The 27,053-nt window shown below is 41.1% G+C and overlaps 1 protein-coding gene across 1 annotated transcript in view; it reads right to left on the bottom strand.

The window, feature by feature from the left end:
* LOC126284516 (Down syndrome cell adhesion molecule-like protein Dscam2) overlaps positions 1–27,053 on the bottom strand; it is a 1,260,408-nt gene that overhangs the window by 703,432 nt on the left and 529,923 nt on the right. The gene's annotated exons all lie outside the window — the stretch shown is intronic.

Below are 27,053 nucleotides of genomic sequence, written 5' to 3'. Positions count from 1 at the left end.
CTCGCTATTTTACTGGTAATTTTGTTTTACGGTTTCATGCGTAAAAAAAGGAAAGATTCCTTGGTGTTCGTGGACCCTGCTGAGGCCGATAGAAAGTTATTTTCTGTATGAAGGCGACCATTCTCGATCACTTGGAGTGCCTGGCGTGAGAGAACATATTTGTGAAAGGGTCACTTCGTAGTACCTTTATGGTAGTCCACATCTTAAGGTAATTATTCTCTACTGAAGGAACATGTCGTTGAGTTTTATCTGTGAGGACCATAGATGACGGGATTCGTATGAAAGCGGACCACTCAACCTGCATAAGCACGGCCGTGGTTTCTGCTCTCTTGCCACCACCCATCCGCAGTATTCTGCGTTGGCCGAGATAAGTTATCGTGATTTAGACATATCTGTTTCCTAGTCACTCCACGAGTGTCCGCTTTCAGAACTTCCTGAGGTCTCTGACGATTAAGATGTTTAAGTGGGTGCTCAGCCATTCTTACTGCCGTTGTTTTTTTATCACGGCTTAGTAAATTAATATTTCTTAATGATTATTTTCATCATGGCAGCAACACCAGCAGTCGTTACGAAATTGTCTCGAATGAAAAATAGCTTACAGTTGCAGTAATTCTGTTTATTCTAAACCTTGACCATGGTTTCAGCTATAGTAACATAGCCTTCTTCAGAAGTCCTAAAAAGTTATCAAACTAACATCTAGACCAGTAATACAATCTATACATAAACTTCTTATCTAAGATTGTATTACTGGTCTAGATGTTACTTTGATCACATTTTAGGATTTCTGAAGAAGGCTATATTATTATAGCTGAAACTATGATCAAGCTTTAGAATAAACATAATTTGTGCAACTGTGGGCTGTTCTACATTCGAGACAATTTCTTCATCAGTATATCTAGTTATTTTATCTAAGATAGGGGAATTTAACTTAATTCCTAGTTGATTTAAAACTGCAGTGCAGTTGGTTACTTCTTTAAATCAAACCGAAAGTGTCTATTTTAAGAGTTTTGGAAAATAGCATCTCATACCCGCTGTCATTTGAAAGCAAGTTTTGAGATTTCTACTGATCATTATTAGGAGCTCTGTGTTCATACTATCCAGGGTCATTTGCATATTGGTAATCCATAAGTTCTAATTTACTGCTCCTGTTAGAATTGTTAATAATTTGCACTGTAAACGCTTATGAATTTTTGTTTTAAAGTAACGTGTTACTTGGGGACACTGCTCTGTGTTTTACAGTGTATTTCTTACCGTATGCCAAACTTTATGAAAACGATTATTTGATTGATAGCGAAGATTGGTTCATAAATTATGTGTACGTATTAAACCAGTGAATGAATCCTTTGAAATCCTTGGCCCAGTCCTTCCCGTAAAGTCTTGTGGTCACTTATGAGCCCGTAATTTCCCATTACAGCGATGCATAGCGGCGTGTTGATCAGCACGTTTTTCGGGATCAAACAACCTCTGCTGAAGATGAGATCGTGCTCGACACATAAGGCACAACGAATTGTACGCTAACGTTTAAGTCAACGTTTAGAAATGACAATGACAGTCCGTAATACACACTGGAGTGACCAGGGCTTAACAACTCGCACATTTCGAGTGTGAGAACGCGCGCCTACTCAGGCTCTTGCTCGCGAGCAGAGCAGTAGCGGCATGGTCAGCAATTGGCGAGAGGCACCCAGAGCAAGTTTCCACGACGACAAGTGAGAAACACCAACTGTGAAAAATATGAGAGGGCGAGTTTTGACAGCGGTGGGTACCGTCTAACAGCAGCAAATGTAAGCTTACACTGTGTTACGTTGGTAATGTGTTCGCATTTCGATCCCCAGTGTGAAGAATGTTATATATTTACACGAAGAGATAGGTTCGAAAAACGTTTGGAACATGACAAGACACTGGATATTTTCTCGAAGTTAATTTACTAAGACACTGCGTGTCTTACCACGTCAGAAAGCACAGAAACGTAAAAACTGAAATATCTGAGCGTGTACACAGGTTGTAAAACTTAAAAGGAAGCTCTCTGAAGATGAAGAAGTGGAACAGATATGAAGTGAGTGTGCTGTTCGTGTGACCTCCAGAACTACACTAATTTAAGTAAAAACCTTGTGCCCTGCACGGTTGGTGATTTAATAAAAGAATGCTTGGTAGTTAGAGCTGAACATTTATGCACACGAATATTTGGTAGTTCGAGCTGAACATTTATGTCCACGTCAGATCAAACACTCCCACTTGCTGCTGTAAAAACGCATGCCAATCACGCGTCCCACGTAGGTTATGGCAGACAACTTTCAGAGCCAGCATGAAAAATCTTTGTAAAGAGTTGGTTCATATTCTCTACCGTTGTATGGAAGTGTAGATACCACAAGCTTGCAGCTGGTAGCGACATTCTTAGCAGCTTTTAAGAAATTGTAGAAAATGTAGGTTTGTTATGGATTTATTAGTCTATGTGTACACAGACGGAGTGGCTGCCATGTTGGGTTATAAACCGGTATTCGCAGCGCAGCTAAAAGGGAAAAATAAGAAGTTTGTAGTACCCTACTAGGGCTGATTTGCAGCTTGAAGTAAATAAGCGGCTTGTAGTGATATTGCATGGTTATACAATATCGTCTCAGTTGTGTTCGAGTAAAACAGAAGTGATTCCTGGTGTACTCCACGGTAGTGTTAGTCCTCTGTTGTTCCTTAGCTATATAAATGAGTTAAGAGACAATCTAAGCAGCCGTCTTAGGTTGTTTGCAGATGATACTGTCGTCTCTCGTCTAGTAAATTCATCAGAACAGCAAAATAAATAAATAAATAAATAAATAAACTGGAAAAAGATTTAGAAAAGACATCCGAATGGTGCTATAATTGGAAATTGGCATTAAATAGTGGAAAGCGTGAGTTCATCCACATGAATCCTAAAAGGAATCCGTTGAACTGATTACACGATAAATCAGTCTCATCTAAAGGCCGTAAATTGAACAAATACCTAGGATTACTAACAGTTTAAATTGGAAAGAACACGTAAAAGATGTTATGGGGAAGACTGCGTTTTATTGGCAGAGCACTTCGTACATGAAGCAGATGTACTAAAGAGACTGCCCACACAGTACAACGTCGTGGTCTGGGATCCTTGCCGTACGGGTTTAACGGATACATCGAGAAATTCAAAGTAGAGCAGCACGTTTTGTATTTTCGCGAAACAAGGGAGAGAGTCTTACGGACGTAATACAGGATCTGGGATGGACACCATCGAAACAAAGGCGTTTTCCGTTGCGGCGGAATCTTCTCATGAAATTTCAGTCAGCAACTTTCTCCTCTGAATGGGAAAATATTTTGTATACGCCTAACTACGTAAGGAGAAACGACAATCATAATAAAGGAAGGGAAATCAGAGCACGCACGGAAAGATATTGGAGTTCGTTTTTCCCGAGCGCTCTTCGAGACTGGACTCGCAGAGAATTATTGCGAAGGTGATTCGATGAACCATCTGCCAGGCGCTTAAGTGTGATTTGCAGAATATCCACATAGATGTAGAAGGCTGATTTATTTACGAAAGTCTCTTCGCGGACGTCCACACTATTCCGAGGCCACCGAGATTCACGGGCCCTGCAACGAACGTATGGCGTAGCACTACACTGATAGTCACCCTTCGCGAGCGCTCGCTTCGTGCAGAGCTCACGAGAAATCAATACTTAATTGGAAAGAATACCCTCTAAAGATCTTAATTTTACCGTGTGCTGTCGGGAACTTGTGAGCGTTTAAAGACGCAGTCAAGAAATATTATACTCATCTGAAATACACTACTAGCTATCAAAATTACCACACCAAGAAGAAGTGCAGATGATAAACGAGTATTCATTGGACAAATATATTATACTAGAACTGACATGTGATTACATTTTTACGCAGTTTGGGTGCATAGATCCTGAGAAATCAGTACCCAGAACATCCACCTCTGGCCGTAAGAACGGCCTTGATACGCCTGGGCATTGTGTCAAACAGAGCTTGGATGGCGTGTACAGGTACAGCTGCCCATGCAGCTTCAACACGATACCACATATCATCACGAGCAGTGACTGGAGTATTGTGACGAGCCAGTTCCTCGGACACCATTGTCCAGAGGTTTTTAATTGGTGAGAGATCTGGAGAATATGCTGGCCAGGGCAGCAGTCGAACATTTTCTGTATCCAGAAAGGCCCGTAGAGGACCTGCAACATGCGGTCGTGTATTATCCTGCTGAAATGTAGGGTTTCGCAGGGATCGAATGAAGGGTAGAGCCAAGGGTCGTAACACATCTGAAATGTAACGTCCACTGTTGAAAGTGGCGTCAATACGAACAAGAGGTGACTGAGACGTGTAACCAGTGGCACCCCATACCATCACGCCGGGTGATACGCCAGTATGGCGATGACGATGCTGTGAACAGAACCTGGATTCATCCGAGAAAATGACGATTTGATATTCGTGCACCCAGGTTCGTCGTTGAGTATACCATCGCATGCGCTCCTGTCTGTGATGCAGCGTCAAGGGTAACCGCAGCCATGGTTTCCGAGCTGATAGTCCATGCTGCTGCAAACGTCGTCGAATGTTCGTGCAAATGATTGTTGTCTTGAGAACGTGCCCATCTGTTGACTCAGGGATCGAGACGTGGCTGCACGATCCGTTACAGCCATGCGGAAAAGATGCCTGTCATCTCGACTGCTAGTGATACGAGGCCATGGGATCCAGTACGGCGTTCCTTATTACTCTCCTGAACCCACCTATTCCATATTCTTGCAACAGTCATTGGATCTCGACCAACTCGAGCAGCAATGTCGCGATACGATAAACCGCAATCGCAGTAGGCTACAATCCTAGCTTTATCAAAGTCGGAAACGTGATGGTACGCATTTCTCCTCCTTACGCGAGACATTACAACACGTTTCACCAGGCAACGCCGGTCAACTGTTGGTCGTGTATGAGAAATCGGTTGGAAGCTTTCCTCATGTCAGCACGTTGTAGGTGTCGCCACCGGCGCCAAGCTTGTGTGAATGCTCTGAAAAGCTATTCATTTGCATATCACAGCATCTTCTTCATGTCGGTTACATTTCACGTATGTAGCACGTCATCTTCGTAGTGTAGCATTTTTTTTGGCCAGTAGTGTATTAACTCGCTCTCCGTCGGTGTCTGCTGTTGGCGCTCGTAAGACCCGTAGTACGACGTGCTGTGACGTACACCCCACGGCCTGTCTTTCCCGTGGGCCTCAACACTATTGCCTGTGGCGACGGAGAACGGGATACACTACTTGCACCTCGGAGGCCTGCGTCCACCTTCTGCTCGCGGTGCATTCCTCCTGTGAACCCATGCCCTAGACTGATTAGGTGACGGTATTCTTTTCGGAGAAACAAAACTTCGGTTTCAGTTCAATGTTGTAAACGATATTGCGGCAGCAAAGTAGCGTGAACTGTTTGGAAAATCCTCCGCGTGCAACTGGTGTCCCGTATGGCAGTATGCATAGCATTCGCCGCGTTAATTGGAACCGTAAATCAAGAAACTTGCGCCGCAGGGCGAGCTGCCAACACAAGGCACCGCCGTGGATTTCAGGCTTGCGGTACGAGGAGCGCAGTGCTTGGTCCTCCGTGGCTTTTTCAAACACGGGCGCACACAAGTGTGGCGCGTTTGTTTGTTCTGCTGCAAGCAGCAGTCCCGGTGGTAATTAATTACTCGCACGCCGTACAGCTACATCCGCTCGTATGCGAACGCACAGCACTGCATGTTATTGCAGCCCGCTCCGCCAGGTATATGTAGAGCCGTGTCAAAGGCGTACGTGAGGTGAGTTGGAGCCAACATGTACCAGCCTCTTTGCACAAAAGCGGGGTTACCAGCAGAACCAGTAGCAGAGGCGCCGTACAACGTCTCTCCTAAGCAAGCCGACAAAAGATAATTCACTAATAGCAGACATCACGGTAATTCTGTTTCACATCGCATCTAGTACTGATAATTACTTCAGCACGACTAGGGTGAGGTTCTGCAATTTTCTTCATAATGTGAGATACAGCTTCCCCTACCGATGTCGCTTTATGCAACCAGTAATGTTATACAGGTTGGTCCATTGATCGTGACTGGGACAAATATCTCACCAAATAAGCGTCAAACCAAAAAACTAAAAACAACGAAAAGTGTCTAGCTTGAAGGGGGAAACCAGATGGCGCTATGGTTGGGCCGCTAGATGGTGCCGCCATAGGTCAAACGGATATCAACTGCGTTTAAAAAAAATAGAAACCCCCATTTTTATTACATATTTGTTTCTGAACAAGAATTTAAATGTGGTACAGAATCTGACATGTGCAACGGAATTTAAGGACTAGAATACATTACATGTTGCGGTGTGTCAGTGCCTCTGTTTTGGCCCTAAGTTTTAAACTCACCTCTTTACATAACTGCGTTTTCCCATGCGGTTTACGGCAATGCGCAGCAGCATGCTGCCGCATCCGCTGAAGTTTATTGTTACTAAGAAAGAGCTTAATAAAAAAGAATTTACTTGCGTCCTGTTAACTACTGAATAACTTTTGAGATGAGATTTCATCTCTAAGAAGGGATGGCTAGAGGAAAAATGTAAGGATGTAGAGGCTTATCTCACGAGGGGTAAGACAGATACTGCCTACAGTAAAATTAAAGAGACCTTTGGAGAAAACAGAGCCACTTGTATGAATATCAAGAACTCAGATGGAAACCCATTTCTAAACAAAGAAGCAGGAAGATGGAAAGAGTATGTAGAGGGTCTATACAAGGGAGATGTTCTTGAGGACAATATTATAGAAATGGAAGAGCATGCAGATGAAGATGAAATAGGAGATATGATACTGCGTGAAGCGTTTGACAGAGCACTGAAAGACCTAACTCGAAAACTACGGACAGCCTTGGGAGAACCAGTCCTGACAAAACTCTGCCATCTGGTAAGCAAGATGTATGAGACAGGCGAAATTCCCTCAGACTTCAAGAAGAATATAATAATTCCAATCCCAAAGAAAGCAGGTGTTGACAGATGTGAAAATTACTGAACTATCGGTTTAATAAGTCACAGCTGCAAAATACTTAGGCGAATTCTTTACAGACGAATGGAAAAACTAGTACAAGCCGACCTCGGGGAAGATCATTTGGATTCCGCAGAAATGTTGGAACATGTGAGGCAATACTGACCCTACGACTTATCTCAGAAGAAAGATAAAGGAAAGGCAAAAAACGTTTCTAGCATCTGTAGACTTAGAGAAAGCTTTTGACAATGTTGACTGGAATACTCTCTTTCAAATTCTGAAGTTGGCAGGGGTTTGTAATTCTGTCAGAGACAGCAAAGAACTTGGAAGAGCAGTTGAATGGTATGGACAGTGTGTTGAAAGGATGGTATAAGAATAACACCAACAACAGAAAAACGAGGATAATGGGATGCAGTCGAATTAAGTCGGCTGATGCTGAGGTAATTAGATTAGGAAGTGAGACACTTAAAGTAGTAAAGGAGTTTTTCTATTTGGGGAGCAAAATAACTGATGATGATCGAAGTAAAGAGGATGTAGACTCGCAATAGCAAGAAAAGCGTTTCTGAAGAAGAGAAATTTGGTAACATCGAGTATAGATTTAAGTGTCAGGAAGTCGTTTCTAAAAGTATTTGTTTGGAGTGTAGCCATGTATGGAAGTGAAACATGGGCGATAAATAGTGTGGAAAAGAAGAGAATAGAAGCTTTCGAAATGTGGTGCTACATAAGAATGCTGAAGATTATATGGGTAGATCACATGACTAATGAGAAGGTACTGAATAGAATTGGCGAGGAGTTTGTGGCACAACTTGACTAGAAGAAGGGATTGGTTGGTAGGACATGTTCTGAGGCATCAAGGAATCACCAATGTAGTACTGGAGGGCAGCGTGGAGGGTAAAAATCGTAGAAGGAGACCAAGAGATGAATACACCAATCAGATTCAGAAGGATTTAGGGTGCAGTAGGTACTGGGAGATGAAGAACCTTGCACAGGATAGAGCAGCATGGAGAGCTGCATTAAACCAGTCTCAGGACCGAAGACCACAACAACATGACAAATGACATATGTGTCAATAATGGCTGAGTGTCAGATTAATTAATTATTATTTCAAATTCAAAGTTACGTTAACATTTAGTAAACATAGATTATTATTTGGAGGTGGAGAATAATTACAAAAACGAACGAAAAGTTTTGTTTGAAAATTTTTTTTTGCTTTGATAGCTGATCTTTGCAGAATTTATGAGCTGATTCCAAATCTAGCCTTTTTTTGTGTCACCCATAGTTTCCAGCAATCTGCTCTTTACTATGTAGTATAAATATCCTATGCTTTACAGTAAATGGGGAAATTAAAGAACACTTTGTTACCACATAAGCATGGTTTGAATTTACAGTAAGCTACTTAAAAGAATGATATGTGTAAATAGAGGTTTCGCTTGTCAGCTGGAATTGGCTTATATTTTCTTTCTCTTTTTTCATTGTAGATACTTCTGTAGCTATTTCTACGAAGAATCGCTTGCAGGACTTCTCGGTGAAGTGACCAACATGTTGGTGTTCCAGCGGCGTTGGTAGCGTTTTTCCTTCACTTTAATGTCCTGGTTAAAATGCTCTCCTTGCACCTCACTGACATCTCCCATATTGTCTGGGAAGTAATCAAGATGACTGTTCAAAAAGTGAACATTCATGCTCATTAAACATCCTTAAGTTTTAAACTTCTTTAACATTGTAACTATAATAGAAATATATTGTGCCTCTTTTTCATGTCATAAGAAGTTTGTGATGACTTGCTTGAATGATACCTATGTTTCCTTCTCATTTAAGGTCATTGTGGATTCAAAGATAACATAAAACATCAATTATCTAATGTCAGGTCCGACAAAGACGCCTTCTTTTGGTTTAGTTTCTGAAAGGTGTGGAAGCTTTTGGCAGAGATACTTAAAACATGGTCCATCTTTTGGCAAAGCCTTTACAAACTGTTTCATTAGGCCTAACTTTCTATGTAGAGGTGGTAGGAGTACTTTTTTTGGTTTTACAAGATTTTTGCCTAGAATGTTCTTCTCACCAGGTTTTAAAGACTCCCTCACAGCCCAGTTCTTTCTGAACCAGTGTTGATACCTAGCCCTACTGTTCCATTCACACAATAAACATGGAAATTTGGTAAAGCCACCTTGTTGACCATGGGGCATGCATGTTACTTTTAGATTGCCACATATCATCCAACCTTGAGCAGAATAGCCTATTTTATTTAGCACTATTTCTAGGTTTGCACAGCTTTCTTTTTATATGTACAGAATGTCCAACAGCTATAGATGCGTACATATTACCATTGTGTAATAAAACAGCCTTTAAACTAGTTTTGGATGAATCAATAAACAGCCTCCAGTCTTTCTTTTTGCATTCGATACCAAACTCATTCATCAGATCGCGAATGACTGAGCAGTACACCACATCACCTTCTTGTTGAAAAAACTTGGAAAAATACTGCTGTCTCTTTCTGTACGTGTACATGCCTGTTCATACTGCTAATACCTTCTCTTCTTTTAATCTAGATCCAAGCAATTCAGCTTTTTCTTTCGTTAAGCCCAGATCCCTAACCAAACAGTTAAACCCGTTTGAGTAAACAATTTGGGCTCCCGACTTTCTGCATTACAATGGAATTCATCATCATCTGGTTCATCTAAATCAGAGAGTACATCAGAAAATACTTCTGTTGGAATAGACTTTAAATCATGTTGTGATTCAGGAACCATGCCCTACTAGTCGGATGGCGGACGGAAGGTTAAGGTAGCTTGGGGGGACACTATGGTGAAGGTGTGGCAGGGGGTGGGGGTTCGAGAGGTGAGGAGCAACCAGGCGATGGGGGGATTAAATCGGCGGGAGGTGTAGAGGACTCGGATATGTTCGAGGAAAGAGAGCAGATGTGGAAAGGAATCAGGTCATAGAGGATCCATGTGGTGGACAGGAGGCGTTTGTGGTAGGTGAAGCGGATTGCATGGCACTTGAGTATCTGGAGGGACTTATAGAAATTGCGAGGGGGGCGGATATCCAAGCGGGACTGGAATAAGAGAGGATGGGACAGATTAGGGATTTGTAGGTGTGGAGGATGGTAGAGGGGGTTGAAACACCATACCTGGCCAGCGAGGAGTTTAAGGAGGTGGAGGCGGTTGTAAACTTTGGATTGGATAGAGAAGAGACTGGGGACGGTCAATGGTGAGTCCAAGGTGGGTGAGGGAGAGGTGGACAGGATGGGTGCAGGTGGTAAGAGAAAAATGAAGGAGCTGAAAGGAGCAAGTGGTATGACGTACAATGATTGCCTGAGTCTTGGAAGGATTGATTTTGAGGAGCCACTGGTTACTCCATGTGACAAAAAGGTCAAGGTGATTCTGGAGAAGGCATTGGGACCGTTGAATGGTAGGATCGGGGCAAGAAAGGCGGTATCCTCAGCATACTGCAGGAGGAGGGCCAGAGGGGGGAGGGGTTGGGGTGTGTCGGCCATGTACAGGATGTAGAGGAGAGGGGAGAGGACAGAGTCCTCGTGCACAACCACAGAAAGGTATAACGTGCAGAAATCGGCATTATGGATGGTAATGTAGGAGGGGTGGCGGGAGGTGAAGGAGGCAATCAGACAGGCATAGTTGATATGAAGGGCATAGGCGTAGAGTTAAAAAGGAGACCGGGATGCCACACGCGGTCATAGGCCTTTTGGAGGTCTAGGGAGACAAAAATGGCGGACCGATGGGAGTTAAGCTGGAAGGAGAGGAGATGAGTGAAGCATAGGAGTTGGTCATCTGCAGAGAAGGAAGGTCGAAAGCCACATTGGGTGTTGGGGACGAGGTGGAGTCGGTGAAGGTGGTGAAGGATGCGCCAGGTAAGGATGGATTCTATGAGCTTGATGAATACCATGGTGAAACATACAGGGCTATAGGAGGAGGCATCAGATAGAGGCTTGTTGGGTTTGGAGAACAACAGGATACGGGAGGTTTTCCACAGGTCGGGGTAGAGGCCGGTGGCAAGGATTACATTGTAGAGGGCGTCAAGGACTGCAAGGAATGAGGGAGGACAGTGTTTGAGATGGTGGTAGTCAAAACTGGTGCTGTGGTGGTCATACATGTCAGGAGCAACTGACTGTCAAAACTGCTGCTGTGTTGGTCTTTTATAGTCCGCAGAACGCTTCTGATTAGTCCGCAGTTACGCCGTACTGTCGAAGGCAGTGTCAACATCTGTGCTGGTGGCGCCACCGCTCCAGCCCTAGCGTAGACATTGCGACGAATGTCTCTGGTTCATCTCTGAATCGACAGCTTGCTTCTATGCACCGCTAAGGTTATATCCGCCTTCGCTGTTGAATGTTTTCTCACACTTTCGTATTCCTGCAGCGTCTTCAAATACAGATAGCCAGTATGCGGGAGCCGGGAACAAAACTTTTGCTTCGTCACACAATATTTTATGTTAGTTTGTGAGGCTGTTCTCAGCAACTGCAGATTTCTCCTGTTCTCTATTTTTAATATGCCGCTGAAGTTCTGCATAGCGTTCGGTAACTGTGCGGATGGACTGACAAACGTAATTGCGTCCGCACTCATAAGGAATGTTGTAAATGCCAGGAATCCTCAGGCAAAGACTGTCGTTAACAGGGTGTAGCATCTGCTTCATCTGCTTAGGAGGTCGGAAAATAGATCCGATACCTCATCTTTTCAGGACTCTGACTGTTTTACTGGATGTACCGTCGCAGAAGAGAGGGAATGCACTTGGTGGTTCGTCTCGTGATGTTCAATATTTTCACGTTTCCGTTTCTTGGAGAACACTGACCTGTTCCTCGTGACCTATAGCCGTTCTTTCGGAACACGTACTTCAGAAGATTAATTTCGGAATCCTCGTCAGAAAAGATTTTTGATCTGCGTACCACCGTATTTAAAGCTGCTCTCTTCTGGACTGGATTGTGAGAACTTTCGGCACTAAGACATAAATCAGTGTCTGTCGGCTTGCATACCGAGACGTCCATCCGTCATTCATTGTAGCAGAATATCTAAAAACGGCAACATTCCTGTCATTCAACAGTGCACCAGGTTATTGGGTGCATGCTCTTCGTATGTCCCTGAGAGAGCCCAAGAGCTTCTGCGCCATGTGGCCAGACCATAAACGCATTGTCATATAATGATTAAATGAATTTAGTGCGCCATTATTCTCCTATTCACAGGCCGGCCAAATATTTAAATCACTTGATGACTCCAATAGTTGGCAGCTGTGAACATCACATCAAATATTCTCAGGTGGTAATTGAGGAAATTATACAAATTATAGTTGCCCCAAACGATATTTTAGTCAGTCTGGATGTGGTCTTCCTGTGGAGGACACGTTGAAACTGTTGGCAGAGAATTTTTCTCCTGAAACGATAAATTATTCCCACATGTTACGATTACCATCTACTTCTTGTACCGTGGTAAATTTTATGAAATAACGCACGGAATGGCTATGGGTTCTCCGTAACACCCAGCAATCACCAATTCTTTTATGGAGCATAAATTCAGTTCCTCTTCGTCCACCTTCAATATATCGTTATGTAGACGACACGTTTATAGCTCTTGAGTACTCCCAGGAACGATGAAAATCATGCATACAGTCATCTGGTTGACCGTGGAGACAGAGAAAGAAGGAAGACTGCCATTTTTAGACGTACAACGAAAGTCGGGTGAACGTCTCGGCACGCACGCCGACCGACATTGAATTATATCTTAACGCCCAGCGTTTTCACCATTAAGTCCCGAGGAGAGCAGCTTTAAAAACGATGGTATGCAGAGCAAAAATCATTTCTCACGAAGACCACTTGGATTCCGAAATTAATCGTCTGAAGTATGTCTTCGGAAAGAAAGGCTACGTGTCTCGTGACACCAGGTCAGCGTTCTCCAAGAAAAGGCAACGTGAAAATATTGAAACATTGAACATTCACGTGATGTGCCACCAAATGCATTCTTTCTCTTCTGCGGCGCTACACTCAGTAAAATAGGCAGAGGTCTAGGAAGACGAGGCTTCACATCTGTCTTCCGTCCTCTTAAGCAGATAAAGCAGAAGCTACGCCCTGTCAACGACAGTCTTTGCCTGAGGATTCCTGAGATTTACAACATTCCTTATGAGTGCGGAAGCAATTACATCGGTCAGTCCATCCGCACCCTTTCCGACCGCTGTATAGAACATCAACTGAATATTAAAAATCGAGAACTGGAGAAATCTACAGGTGGTGAGCACAGCCTCACAAAAAAACATAAAATATTGTGTGATGAAACAAAGATTTGTCCCAGGACTCCGAACTGCGACTTTATAATTGAAGAGGCTGCAGAAATAAGAATGTGTGAGAAAACTTTCAACAGCGACGGCGGATATAATCTTAGCGGACCATGGAAGCGAGCTCTCGATTCAGAGAAGAGGCAGCGATATTCGTCGCAATGTCTATGCTATGGCGTGAGTGGTGCCACGACCAGCACAGATGTTGACATCATCTGCGACTTTAATTTTTTCTTTTTGGTCATCAGTCTACTGACTGGTTTGATGCGGCCCGCCACGAATTCCTCCCCTGTGCTAACTTCTTCATCTCAGAGTAGCACTTGCAACCTACGTCCTCAATTATTTGCTTGACGTATTCCAATCTCTGTCTTCCTCTACAGTTTTTGCCCTCTACAGCTCCCTCTGGTACCATGGAAGTCAGTCCCTCATGTCTTAGCAGATGTCCTATCATCCTGTCCCTTCTTCTTATCAGTGTTTTCCACATATTACTTTCCTCTCCGATTCTGCGTAGAACCTCCTCATTCCTTACCTTACCAGCCAACTAATTTTCAACATTCGTCTGTAGCACCACATCTCAAATGCTTCGATTCTCTTCTGTTCCGGTTTCCCCACAGTCCATGTTTCACTACCATAGAATGCTGTACTCCAGACGTACATCCTCAGAAATTTCTTCCTCAAATTAAGGCCTGTATTTGATATTAGTAGACTTCTATTGGTCAGAAATGTCTTTTTTGCCATAGCGAGTCTGCTTTTGATGTCCTCCTTGCTCCGTCCGACATTGGTTAGGTAGCAGAATTCCTTAGCTTCGTTGACTTCTTTCTCCGATTTACTCTCAAACCATACTGTGTACTCATTAGACTGTTCATTCCATTCAGCAGATCATTTAATTCTTCTTCACTTTCACTCAGCGAATCGTATCATTGATATCCTTTCACCTTGTATTTTAATTCCACTCCTGAACCTTTCTTTTATTTCCATCATTGCTTCCTCGATGTACAGATTGAAGAGTAGGGGCGAAAGGCTACAGCCTTGTCTTACACCCTTCTTAATACGAGCACTTCGTTCTTGATCGTCCACTCTTATTATTCCCTCTTGGTTGTTGTACATATTGTATGTGACCCGTCTCTCCGTATAGCTTACCCCTACTTTTTTCAGAATCTCGAACAGCTTGCACCATTTTATATTGTCGAACGCTTTTTGCAGATCGACAAATCCTATGAACGTGTCTTGATTTTTCTTCAGCCTTGCTTCCATTATTAGCCGCTGTAAGAGGTCCATAATTAAAGAATTTTTTGCTAGCGCACTCGAGCTGATGTAATTTCGATGTATTGCTCACGAGCTGCCTGCGATATGTAAGCTAGAAGAGAATCTGAGACCAAAGATCAGTATTGACTGCAGTAGGAACTTGTGTAGCAGTAGGAGTAGGTTGTTACTAGCGAGCAGTCGTGTCTGGTTTATCGTGTTGGCTGGGCCGGTCGTGTGCAGCGATGGCGGAGCCTGAGCGTTGTAGGATAAGGTAAAACCAGCCTCGCGCATATGTAGTATTGTTACATCAAGTCCCATGTAAATGTTTAAAAAAAATCTGTTAATAATAATCTTTCTCATATAAAGTAACTTTTGACATTCATCTCAATTTAAAGAATTCACTAATTTCTCCAATCCTTGACCATCCCGATTACTGAAAAGAAAAATCAGTTCTTTCCTTTTATATAAGACAAATCTATCGGCCAGCGTTGCACTTAGCTGCGCCAGGAAAATTTCTTATAGGAGCAGATATATAAGCGTTATCCGGCGATCTAATTAAGGTAAGATTTTTCAGTTTATTCAGAATGATGTATCTGGGCCATGACGCAGCATTGCTGACGTCCAAAATTTACCAGGTTAAATTGACTGTCAATTATTAAAAGATCATAAGTGACCCACATTTTGTTATTGAGAGATTAGTCACATTTTATTATTGATACGTTACGCAATTTTCCTGTTGGTAGGTTATACTGAATGTGAACGACATAATTATGTTTTTTACTGTTGAGGGGTTTAGGAATTTTTCTGTTTTGAGGGTACACTAAATGAGAATATTATTCATATTTTTTATTTTGTGGGGAATAAACTGAAAAATCTTCTACTCCTTCCCCTACAACTGCATTCCAGTCGCCCATGACTATTAGATTTTCGTCCCCCTTTACATACTGCATTACCCTTTCAATAGCCTCATACACTTTCTCTCTCTGTTCATCGTCAGCTTGCGACGTCCGCATGTATACCTGAACTATCGTTGTCGGTGATGGTCTGCTGTCGATTCTGATTAGAACAACCCGGTCACTGAACTGTTCACAGTAACACAATCTCTGCCCTACCTTCCTATTCATAACGAATCCTACACCTGTTATACCATTTTCTGCTTTTGTTGATATTACCCAATACTCATCTGACCAGAAATCCTTGTCTTCCTTCCACTTCACTTCACTGATCCCTACTATATCTATATTGAGCCTTTGCATTTCCCTTTTCAGATTTTCTAGTTTCCCTACCACGTTCAAGCTTCTGACATTCCACCCCCCGACTCGTAGAACATTATCCTTTCGTTGATTATTCAATCTTTTTCTCATGGTGACCTCCCCCTTGGCAGTCCCCTCCCGGAGATCCGAATGGGGGACTATTCCGGAATCTTTTGCCAATGGAGAGATCATCATGACACTTCTGCAACTACAGGCCACACGTCCTGCGGATACACGTTACGTGTCTTTAATGCAGTGGTTTCCATTGCCTTCTGCATCCTCATGTCGTTGATCATTGCTGATTCTTCCGCCTTTAGGGGCAATTTCCCACCCCTAGGACAAGAGAGTGCCCTAGACCTCTATCCGCTCCTCCGCCCTCTTTGACAAGGCCGTTTGCAGAATGAGGCTGACTTCTTATGCCGGAAGTCTTCGGCCGCCAATGTTGATTATTTATCAAAATTTAGGCAGTGGCGGGGATCGAACCCGGGACCGAAGACGCTACCCCTAGACCACTTAACTACCGACCAATCAGAAGCGTTCTTCGGACTATAAAAGACCAACTCAGCAGCAGTTTTGACAGTCAGTTGCTCCTGACGATGGTGGAGATCGTCGAAAGGTCGAGGTTTTGCCCTGAACTGCCGCGGTAAGTAGTCTGAGAACTTGTTATACTACTTTCATACATCCTTTGCACGAGAAATAAGATAACCAAATGTTAACAAAAATATAGGACTCTCTTTCGAGTTTGTCACTTATAAAACCCTAACGCCCTTCGAAACACTGTGGAAGAGAAATCAGACCATCAACTCGGTGAATACCAAGAGGGATTTAGAAAGGTCCAGTCCTACATAAGAGAGATTATGAATTTGAAACTTACTATAAGGAATTATTGTCTAACAATGAAAAAATGTAGTCTTAACTAATTTAGACTTCAAGACACTCTGCGAGCCTATAGACAGAAAATCGATTGTAATTAAAAACAACATTGCCAGAACGAAGTCCAAAATAAAATTCTGTAGTGTAAGGTAAGGTGATGATCTCTCCCCAACGCTCTTCAACTGTTTTCCGGAGAAGACACCCAATGAAATGAAATATTCTACTTCAGATTGATATACAAAAGCCCAAACGTCACACTAAACTGTCTAGCCATTTCCCATTAGTTAGCAATATTTTCCGAAACCGTTGGTGTGTGATTCAACATGTTGAAAGAGACAGCATATAAGGCTGGATTGCAATTGCTTTTCGAGAAGACAAAATTCATATCGAGCATTAAAAATGCCTCAGAATTTCTAGGTGCGAGACACGACATGTATGGAATGAATATATTTATATACTTTGGCCAGCGGTGGGAGAGGGGGGAGATAAAGGAGCAAAGCAAAATAGAGCCTGTAAAGTAGACACTGCTTATCACTTAAAGATATTTAGAATTACAAAATCACTCTTAGTAAAACCAAAATTTCAGCATTGCAACATTGTTATTTAACAAAAAGGGTGAAATTGAAGTATCGGAGAAAGAAAGATACCACGGGCAATAATCGAGCCAAGAAAACGTGGGTGTACGTAGATAAGAAGAAGTAATGAAGAAATCTACTCCCACACTGTAAATCTATCTGATGCTCTCAGGGAAACGAGAATTTCGTTTTATGGTCGCTTGATTCACATGAACCCTGGAACGTCGACTAAAAAATATTTGACTGTTTCAAAAAAGAATCCAAAAGGCATATCAGTGTTTCAGTGACATAAAAAAGTACTGAACAGAAATTAAAGTTACGAAAGCAGATATTCTACTTAGTTAGTTGCTTAGTTCATTAGTTGTTTGGTTGTGGGTTCCATTGTTCAATCGAATGGTATGGGAGCCGTTATGATGTGGAACATGGCAAGTGCACAAGAAATGCACATATGAAACAAGATTTTTTTTATATATTAGAGGGCAGTGTTAAAGATTAATATTTCTAAATGGCACAACATGCATATACTACTTTATAGACTTATTTATTCCTATTCGAGAATTCATCACTGGTATAGAAGGAGTTGTCAAGGAGATATGATTTCAATTTATTTTTGAAGCTATTACTGCTATCTGTCAGTCATTTTATTTTATCTGGTAATTTGTCAATAAATTTTATAGTAGCATGTTTTACCCCTTTCTGTGCCAAAGATAAGTTGAGTACTGGATAGTGTAAGTATTTCTTTTTTCCGAAATTATAATCATGAATGTCAATGTTGTTATTAAACTGGTCCTTGTTGAGAACAAATTTCATTAGTGAGTAAATGTACTGTGAGGCTGTTGTAAGAATTCCCAATCTTTTAAAAAGATTCCTACAAGATGTGCGACTATGAACCCCACACATTATTCTTATCACTTTCTTTTGATCAGTGAATACTTTTTGCCTAAGTGTTGAGTGACCCCAGAATATTATTCTGTATAACATCAGAGAGTGAAAGTATTCAAAGTATGTTACCTTACTAATTTCTATATTGTCAAAATTGGCAATTATTCTGATTACAAAAGTTGCTGAAGTTAGTCGCTTTAGAACATCCGATATATGAATTTTCCAATTAAGTTTCTCATCTATATGTACATCAAAAAGTCAGTATACTCTACACTGTCTACTGACTTCTGTTCTATTATATTTATTGAATGAACTGTTCTTTTTGCAGAAGAAACTTTGATTTGCTGTGCTTTTTCAAAGTTTAGAAAAAGCCCATTTGCAGAAAACCAATTAATGACTATTCCAAAGACCTTATTTGTATCATTTTCAACTGGAGGTTCCTTTAGTGGATTCATAATGATGCTTGTATCATCAGAAAACAGTGTAAGTTCAGATTCCTGTATCAGATGAGACGGGAGGTTGTTCACATATATCAAGAGGAGAAGGGGACCCATGATTGAACCCTGTGGAAAACCTAATACAATTGCACCACAGTTAGATAGAGTGGCAAACTTATTTAAATCACTTGATGCATATAAAAAGAACTTTTTGTTTCCTGTTTGTAGGTATGACTTAAAACACTCATATGCTATTCCATTTATACCATAGAATTGCAATTTCTGTGACGTAATGTCATGATTCACCCGATCAAATGCTTTGGACAAGTCACAGAAAATTCCTATTGGTGACATTTTTCTATATGAAGACTCTGTTATGTGGACAATGAAACTCTATATTTCTGTCTCAGGGGAACAACATTTTTGAAATCTGAACTGTGCATCTCATTGCTGTTGAGATGGCTAACCATTCTTGAGTGCATTACTTTCTCAAAAATTTTTGAAAATGCTGTAAGCAAGGGTACTGGCCAGTAATTATTGACATCTGTGGTTTCCCCCTTTTTTTAGAAAGGTCTACCTGTGGCATATTTTAACCTGTCTGGAAAAATATGCTGAGTTAGTCATGCATTAAATATGGGACTCGAAACATCAGCTGTAATTGCTCCACATTGTTTTAATACCTTGTTAGAGACGTCATTTTTCAAAGATTTAATAATTTTCATTATTTCACAAATAATTGTTAGATGAAACTTAATCTGACAATTTTTTTAAAAACTGAATCTTCCATGTACTGCCTGGCTTTTTCTTTTGAACTGTTCTCACCAATTTTTTCTCCTACACTTAAGGAATGGTTGTTAAATACATTACCTACTTGTGTACTGTTGGTTAGGATTTTCTCATTATCTTTAATTGTAATACTCCCTACCCCAGTGGTTAGTTTTCCTGTCTCTCTTCTAACAGCATTCCATATTGATAAGATTTTATTGCCATTGTTGTTAATTTCTTCTCTAACACACATATTTCTTGATTTCTGTACAAATTTTTTCAGTGTGTTACAATAATTTTTACAGTATAATTCTACTTCTGGGTCTTTACGAGATCTTGCTGTCCCATATAGTTTTCTGTTTCTTTCTGAAGACACTGTAATAGCTGTAGTATTCGAAGGTTTATTTGAAAAGTTTGTGGTGTTACATTTAGTAATTTTCTTTGGGAATCAATGTTCAAAAAGGGATATAAATTTATCAAGAAATATGTTGCATTTATCATTAGCATTTGGCTCATTATACACAGCTCCATAGTTAACATTTCTTAAACTTTCTCTGAAGTGCTCTGTGCATATCAGGTTGAGCAAACTCACACTTTTACTTAATGGTTTCTGAAAAGTACACCCTGTTAGGTTTTGTAAGTTAATCAGTTGTGCATCATGATCTGACAATCCATTTACCATAGGGAAAGTATGTGTTTGTTTTACATCCTCTTTCTGTACAAATACATTATCTATTAGAGTGATACTGTTTTGAGCTATGTGTGTAGGGAAATTGACCACTGATTCTAAGTAATGTGTTGTTACTAACACGTCTAGTTCACTTTTCCTATCAGAATTGCTTAGAAAGTTTACATTGAAATCACCATAGATTAATAACTTCTTTTTTTAGTCTGACAGACAGCATAATAGGGAGTCAAAGTTTTTTATGAGTAGCTCCCAGTCTCCCAATGGCGATCTGTGCACTGTTGCTAATATCAATAGTACATTATCTAGCTGAAGTTCTCATGCACAAACCTCAAAGTGCTGATCAACACAAAATTTGCTTACTACTACAGTTTTGTATCGATACCCTTGTTTTATGAAAATGGCAACTCCTTCTTTATCCATCCTAGATCTACAAATGTAAGATGCTATATTATACCCATTTATACTGACACTATCCATCCCCACAGTTACATGATGCACAGACAGACAGAGTATATCAGTCTCATGTTTGAGGTCATCTAAACACACTAATAGCCCATGTACTTTATTTTTTATTGCCCTGATATTTTGATGAAGTAAGTAGCTACTGTCGTTAGCGTTGCCCCTATTTACTGTACATGAAGTTTCTGTTTATCTTGCCGGCCATGGTGGCCGAGCGGTTCAAGGCCCTTCAGTCCGGTCCCGCGCTGCTGCTACCATCGCAGGTTCGAATCGCGCCTCGGGCATGGGTGTGTGTGATGTCCTTACGTTATTTAGGTTTGAGTAGTTCTAAGTTCTAGAGGACTGATGACCTCAGATGTTAAGTCCCCTAGTGATCAGAGCCATTTGAACCATTTTTGTTTATCTTGATTGTTGTCTGTCTGGACTTTCACTTTAACCTAAAAAACCTATCTGCTGCACCCATTAACCACAAGGATCGCCTCTTGTGTGACTGTGCCCCTCCCTTACCGTTTCTGCTAATAGAGAAGCTAACTTATTGTTCCCCAGGCCATGTGTAGTGTATCCCCACCTACCAACAGAATTTACTGCAACAACACTTATGAGAGATTCTGCTGGTGTCTGGAGCATCTAGTTCAGCTCTGTGTTTACATGCCTTACAGAAGTGTTTATCCAGGGCTGATCACGGCGCTGAAAGACCTCCACAAACCCCACATTTGTGTGCCCAGTTTCTGCTCTTATTTTATCCAGGTCACTCCTAATACTGTATCTTTGATTCATAGCCACGCTGTTTCCTGCTCCCCCAACTATAAGTACCTGATCTCATTCTCAAAGTCCCTACATAGATGACATAAGTTTGTCTAAGGCTAGCACTTGGTTTCAGAAAACTTGTGACCAGGTACCCTGCACCTTATTTCTCCTGAAGCTGCTGGACCACACCCCTCCCACGACTGCTGCCTCTAAGCAGAATTCTTCTTTTCCTATTCTGGTTTGATCCCGACCTGTCTTTTTCCTTTAAGCTAATATTCTGCTTCAACCTACTTTCAACTACATCTGGATGAGGCCCTTCCTCCACTTCAGATAGCAAGCCAAACTGATTTACTATTTGAATTTCTTGACTTTTTTCAAGTGTTTCCCTTTTTCGCTCTCTTTGCTTGCTACCTTTTCCAAGTTCCCAGTCTCTTTTTCCTCCCTTAACCTACATAACTCCAAGTTCGCGTTTTCTGTTTCAGTCTTAATCGCAGAAATTTTTGCCTTCTCTTCAGCAATTTTTCTGACTTTTTTACATAACCTACACTGCCATGAAAGAGCCTCATTTTCTACCCTCGTTTCCTGGCCGCTACATTCGCCCCAATGAAACCACTTACAGTATACACAGAACACTCCCTCTTTCAAATTTCTACGGCAACCACGACATTTGCTACACATGGTTTGATAGATAAACTTAACACAAAAGCAGAGAATATGTTGGCTCAAGATCACAGTGGTTTCGAAACCTGTTCTAATCCGTAAATGAACACTAATGTGAACAAACTTTTAACTTACTTCCGTAAGTTTTAACTACCTAAACTCTGTATGACAGACACGAATTAATTTGGTTTTGAAGCGATAAATCTAGTCAAAAACAAAAATCTACCCTCGCGCGAAATTTAAGCCTAAAAACATAAAAAACTAGCGACTACCGTCCTTTACGAAATACTTCCTTTTCGATAGAAATACGGCCAGGAAAGCGAAACCTTCAATAAATAGCCTAGAGAAGAGGTAAATACACTAGTCTGAAGTGTAATATTAATTAAATTAGTTCTTATTTCAGTATTAATCACTCGACTTAGCGAGAGCTTCTTATACGCGCGTCTGATGATTAGGAAGTTTCGGGGGTTTTATAAAGCGCATCCCTGTTAATAGACAGACGAAAGAAGAAATGAACACCGTGAAAGAACAAATACTGGAAAAACTGAAAATTAGGAAAGAAGATGAAATCATGACGAAGTCAATACATGTGATCCATTGTTGGCCGAAATCAAAGAAAGAAAACAGCATGTAGTCATGAGAAATACGAGTTTCTCAGTCGCAGCTTAGTTTGTTATTTAACTGGATTTTTACAGTAGGCTCAATTTTGATTGAAGGTGCATCGCGTGTTGTATCTAGGATAACTAAACTTACTTGCGAACGATTATCTAGTGCCATACAAGTTTCTTCCGCTAGTTGGCGTAAAAATAGAAATGAAAATGACGTTATGGGGATAATAATACTCATATGCTCGTGTTAGTCACTATCCTGATGAAACTCCAACATATGGTTTTTGCAGGAAGCTAAAATATCCTACAAGTTCCTTAAATAGTTTGTGATTTGCTGTACAATGAGTCGAATTATCTACCCACTGTGTTTGCAGAACCTTTAACAGAACGCCAGTTACACACGGTACTGTAGGTGTAACTCGTGCAGGCAGTAACCCCTCCGTGTTGCATGTCGGCCGTTTGTTCTTATGACGACAACCAGCCAAGCCCAGCTGCCTGCCTTCTCGGGACTTCCGCCGTGTTGAAGTTCGCGTTATTTCCCTCAGGTGTCGTCACTTAACCGCACGACGCGACACCTCTGTAGGACGGCACTGCCTGCAGCAATGAGGTTGGTCTCCGTAAAGTCCCAGGGCTGTACAGTGACAGACATAGCGCTCGCCATGCCGTTGGCTGTTCCTTGGCTCACGACAGTCAAGTACTCTGCTATTCGTCGGAACAACAATTTTACTGACCGCGGAATATGGATTGAGAGAAAACCGAAGAATTTCTGAAGTAATGACGAGCAGCAGAAATTAATATTAGTGCAGACGACCTGAGTGCCATGTAGCAAGAGGAGGCAATGGATTTTGTTTACTTGTTAGCAAAATAACTTTGACAGATGACCTACGGATGACTTAAATAAACAGCCTAGCACAGATAAAGAAAGCATTATTCGTGAAACGTGATCTACTTGTACGAGACATATCTCTTAACTGAGAAAGAAATTACTGAGACTATACTGCTACATTTTAGCCACTGACATGAGAACTTGGCGTGAGGTTGGAACTCAAAGCGAACACGTTCTGTGTCAAATATTTTTGAAGACCTGAAGATGACAGCAAAGTCTGTCGAAATCGGTTGTCGTAAGCAAAGAAATATTTATGTGATTTTGGCGTTAGAAAGTTTTTACCAACCTATTAGACGATCAGTTTGGGTTTAGTAAAACTAAAGGTACCAGAATGGCAACTCTGACACGGTACTTAATAATAATGTAAGACTATTCAAAATACTTGCACAGTGTTAGTTGACCGAGAAAAAGCTGCTAACAAATGGTGTGTAACTTTGAATTCTCAGGAACATTGATACAAGCTGTAGAAGAAGGCGGGTAATATGTACAAGAAACATGTGGGAACAATAAGAATGGAAGACAGATAGTTCTGAGGGAATGAAAAAGGGAATACCACTTTTCTACGTGTACTCCGAAGAACAAAAAAATGGTTGAAATGGTTCTGAGCACTATGGGACTTAACATCTATGGTCATCAGTCCCCTAGAACTTAGAACTACTTAAACCTAACTAACTTAAGGACATCACACAACACCCAGTCTTCACGAGGCAGAGAAAATCCCTGATTCCGCCGGGAATCGAACTCGGGAACCAGGGCGCGGGAAGCGAGAACGCTATCGCGTGACCACGAGCTGCGGACTCTCCGAAGAACAAATTATAGATATAAATGGAAATATAAGGCGTGGAATTAAAATTCAGGATGAAGATTGAAAGCTGTCCCCACCTCCTAACTTCCACCTTCGAGCACATAGCATTTTAAAGCCCTGCAAACACTCCCTTTTGAATAAAATATGACCCTTCAGTGAACAATAGTGTGATTTGTCCCATATTAGTGAAATACGCATTAAATTTTAAAGATGGAAGGAATAATGAAGGATCATTTTACGTATGTTAAATCAAATTCTTCCAGTCCATATGTGGCATAACAGCAAACCACTGCTTAGCAGTATTGGTTAAAAACAGTCTTGGTTGCAATTTTATTTTTTTTAATTTTTCAACGACGCGTTTCGCCTTATTTAGGCATCTTCAGGTTATCTTTTCTAGATGGACGCGAGAGGCACCCAGATGCGCATAACACGTTCCCGTTCATAGGAGCGAGTAACCGTAAGATGGGGGCTCAGGCGAAGCGCGTCATTGAAAAATAAAAAAATCTAAAAATGCAAGCAAGACTGTTTTTAACCAATACAATAAGTTAAATCAAAATAAATTATAACAAATACCTTCGACTGTTCTTCTAGAATATGTCATTATTAATGCATCACTCCTTGTAGAAGTGATACTTGCTATGCAGATAAACTGGAGAATTACTCAACTGAAGGCAAGTACCGACGTATTCTTCGCTAGTCAACTCGCAGTCACCTTACTCACCATAAGATTCAAAAGTAATGTTGCCGCCTGTGGCAGATTTGCAAATAACTGCCTCACCAATAATTCTGGACGACTTCAAAATGTCCATTTCAATACCACAAAATAAATATCCATACTTAACAAGTCGGAAGTTAGTGGAATATGTTCAGGATTCCAAACACTAGCGAACTCAGACCTCGGAGTGTACGTTCAAAGCACTCGATAGACACATGCTTTTCACTGCCCAACCAAACATTAAGTTACTCTTAGCACACGGAAATCTTGACCGTAGTGTCTTTGAGTCACACAAGTGCTTAGCACCTCCCATACGAACACATGATATTAAAGTCGTTTTTTGCAGACGGCTTTCAAGGTATCTATGATAAGCTTCTCTACTTGACTAAATTTCTATTATCAGTGAATGGTGGGCAGTATTACAGGACATGTTGAATTGAATAGACTAATTAATGAACAGAAAATAGGGATTAAGAGTAACCAAAAGAACGACAAAATTAGTAGGAGTAGCATAAATGAGATTGTTGATAAATTTAACACCGAAATTTGGGACGTCGCAGCACCTGACGTGAAGAAATTCTGCTGTCTTGGAAGAAAAAGAAGGTATGATGGACGAAGAAAGAATGAATTAAGAAACAGAGAAGTAAAGGCAAAGAGGAATTCAGAAAAGAGGGCACTCCTCAAAAACTAAATCTACTAGTTTCAAACGTAGACCTTAAATGAAGGAAGGAATTTCTGAGAGTATACGTCTGAAACATAGTGTAAAAAGTAGAACTGAAGCGTTCTAGCTGTGTATGAATGTTTCTGGATATTTGAGGACAGCTTACATGGGAGTAGAGGGAGCTATAGAGTGAAAATGTGCAGGGGAGGATAATTTTGTAATATAGTCAACAAATAATTTAGAACATTCGGCGTAAGTTCTACTCAGACGAAGAAGTGGACACAGTAAGGGAGGCGGGGATTCACAGTCATGTAAAATTTTTAGAGGAAATTGTATTCGCCGTTGACCGTAGAAATTATTTATTTAATTATTAACGATTTACGTCCATGATAATAACACTGGTAATAATTCACATAATTTATATGATTTAACAACGTACATAGCTTCACACTCGTCTAATGTTACTGTACTTATACAGTGAAAAGGCTTATTTTTGACTGTGACATCTACATCTACACCTACGTGATTACTCTGCTATTCACAATAAAGAGCCTGGCAGAGGGTTCAATGAACCACCATCAAGCTGTCTCTCTACCGTTCTACTCTCGAACGGCACGCGGGAAATTGTTATGTGCGAGCCCTGATTTCTCTTATTTTATCGTGATGATCATTTCCCCTATGTAGGTGGGTGCAAACAGAATGTTTTCGTAATCGGAGGAGAAAATTCATGAGAAGATCCCGTCGTAACGAAAAACGCCTTTGTTTTAATGATCGCCACCCCAATTTACGTATCATGTCTGTGACACTATCTCCATATTTCACGGTAATAAAAAACGAGCTGCCCTTCTTTGTACTTTTTCGATGTCATCCTGATGCGGATCCCACACCGCACAGCAATACTCCAGAGTAGGGCGGACACGCGTGGTGTAAGCAGTCTCTTTAGTAGATCTGTTGCGCCTTATAAGTGTTCTACCAATGAATCGCAGTCTTTGGATGGCTCTACCCACAACGTTATCTATGTGATCATTCCAATTTAGGTTATTTGTAATTGTAATCCCTAAGTATTTAGCAGAATTTACAGGTTTAAGATTTGTATGACTTATCGCGTAATAGAAATTTAGCTGATTTCTTTTAGTACGCATGTGAGTAGCTTCACACTTTTCTTTATTGAGGGTCATTCGCCACTTTTCGCACCATAAAGATATCTTATCGAAATCATTTTGCAAGTCCTTTTGATCATCTGATGACTTTACAAGACGGTTAACGACAGTATCATCTCCAAACAATCTAAGACGGCTACTCAGATTGTCTCACATGTCGTTAATATAGATTAGGAACAATAGAGGGCCTGTAACACTTCCTTGGGGAACGCCGAATATTACTTCTGTTTTACTCGATGACTTTCCGTCTATTGCTACGAACTGTGACCTTTGTGACAGGAAATCACGAATCCCGTAGCACAATTGAGGCGATACTCCGTAGGCACGCAGTTTGGGTAGAAGAGGCTTGTGACGAACGGTGTCGAAAAC

Source organism: Schistocerca gregaria, chromosome 1 (genome assembly GCF_023897955.1).
Source record: "Schistocerca gregaria isolate iqSchGreg1 chromosome 1, iqSchGreg1.2, whole genome shotgun sequence".
Classification (NCBI taxonomy): Eukaryota; Metazoa; Arthropoda; class Insecta; order Orthoptera; family Acrididae; genus Schistocerca; species Schistocerca gregaria.
This window is presented reverse-complemented; position numbering and strand designations above follow the sequence as displayed.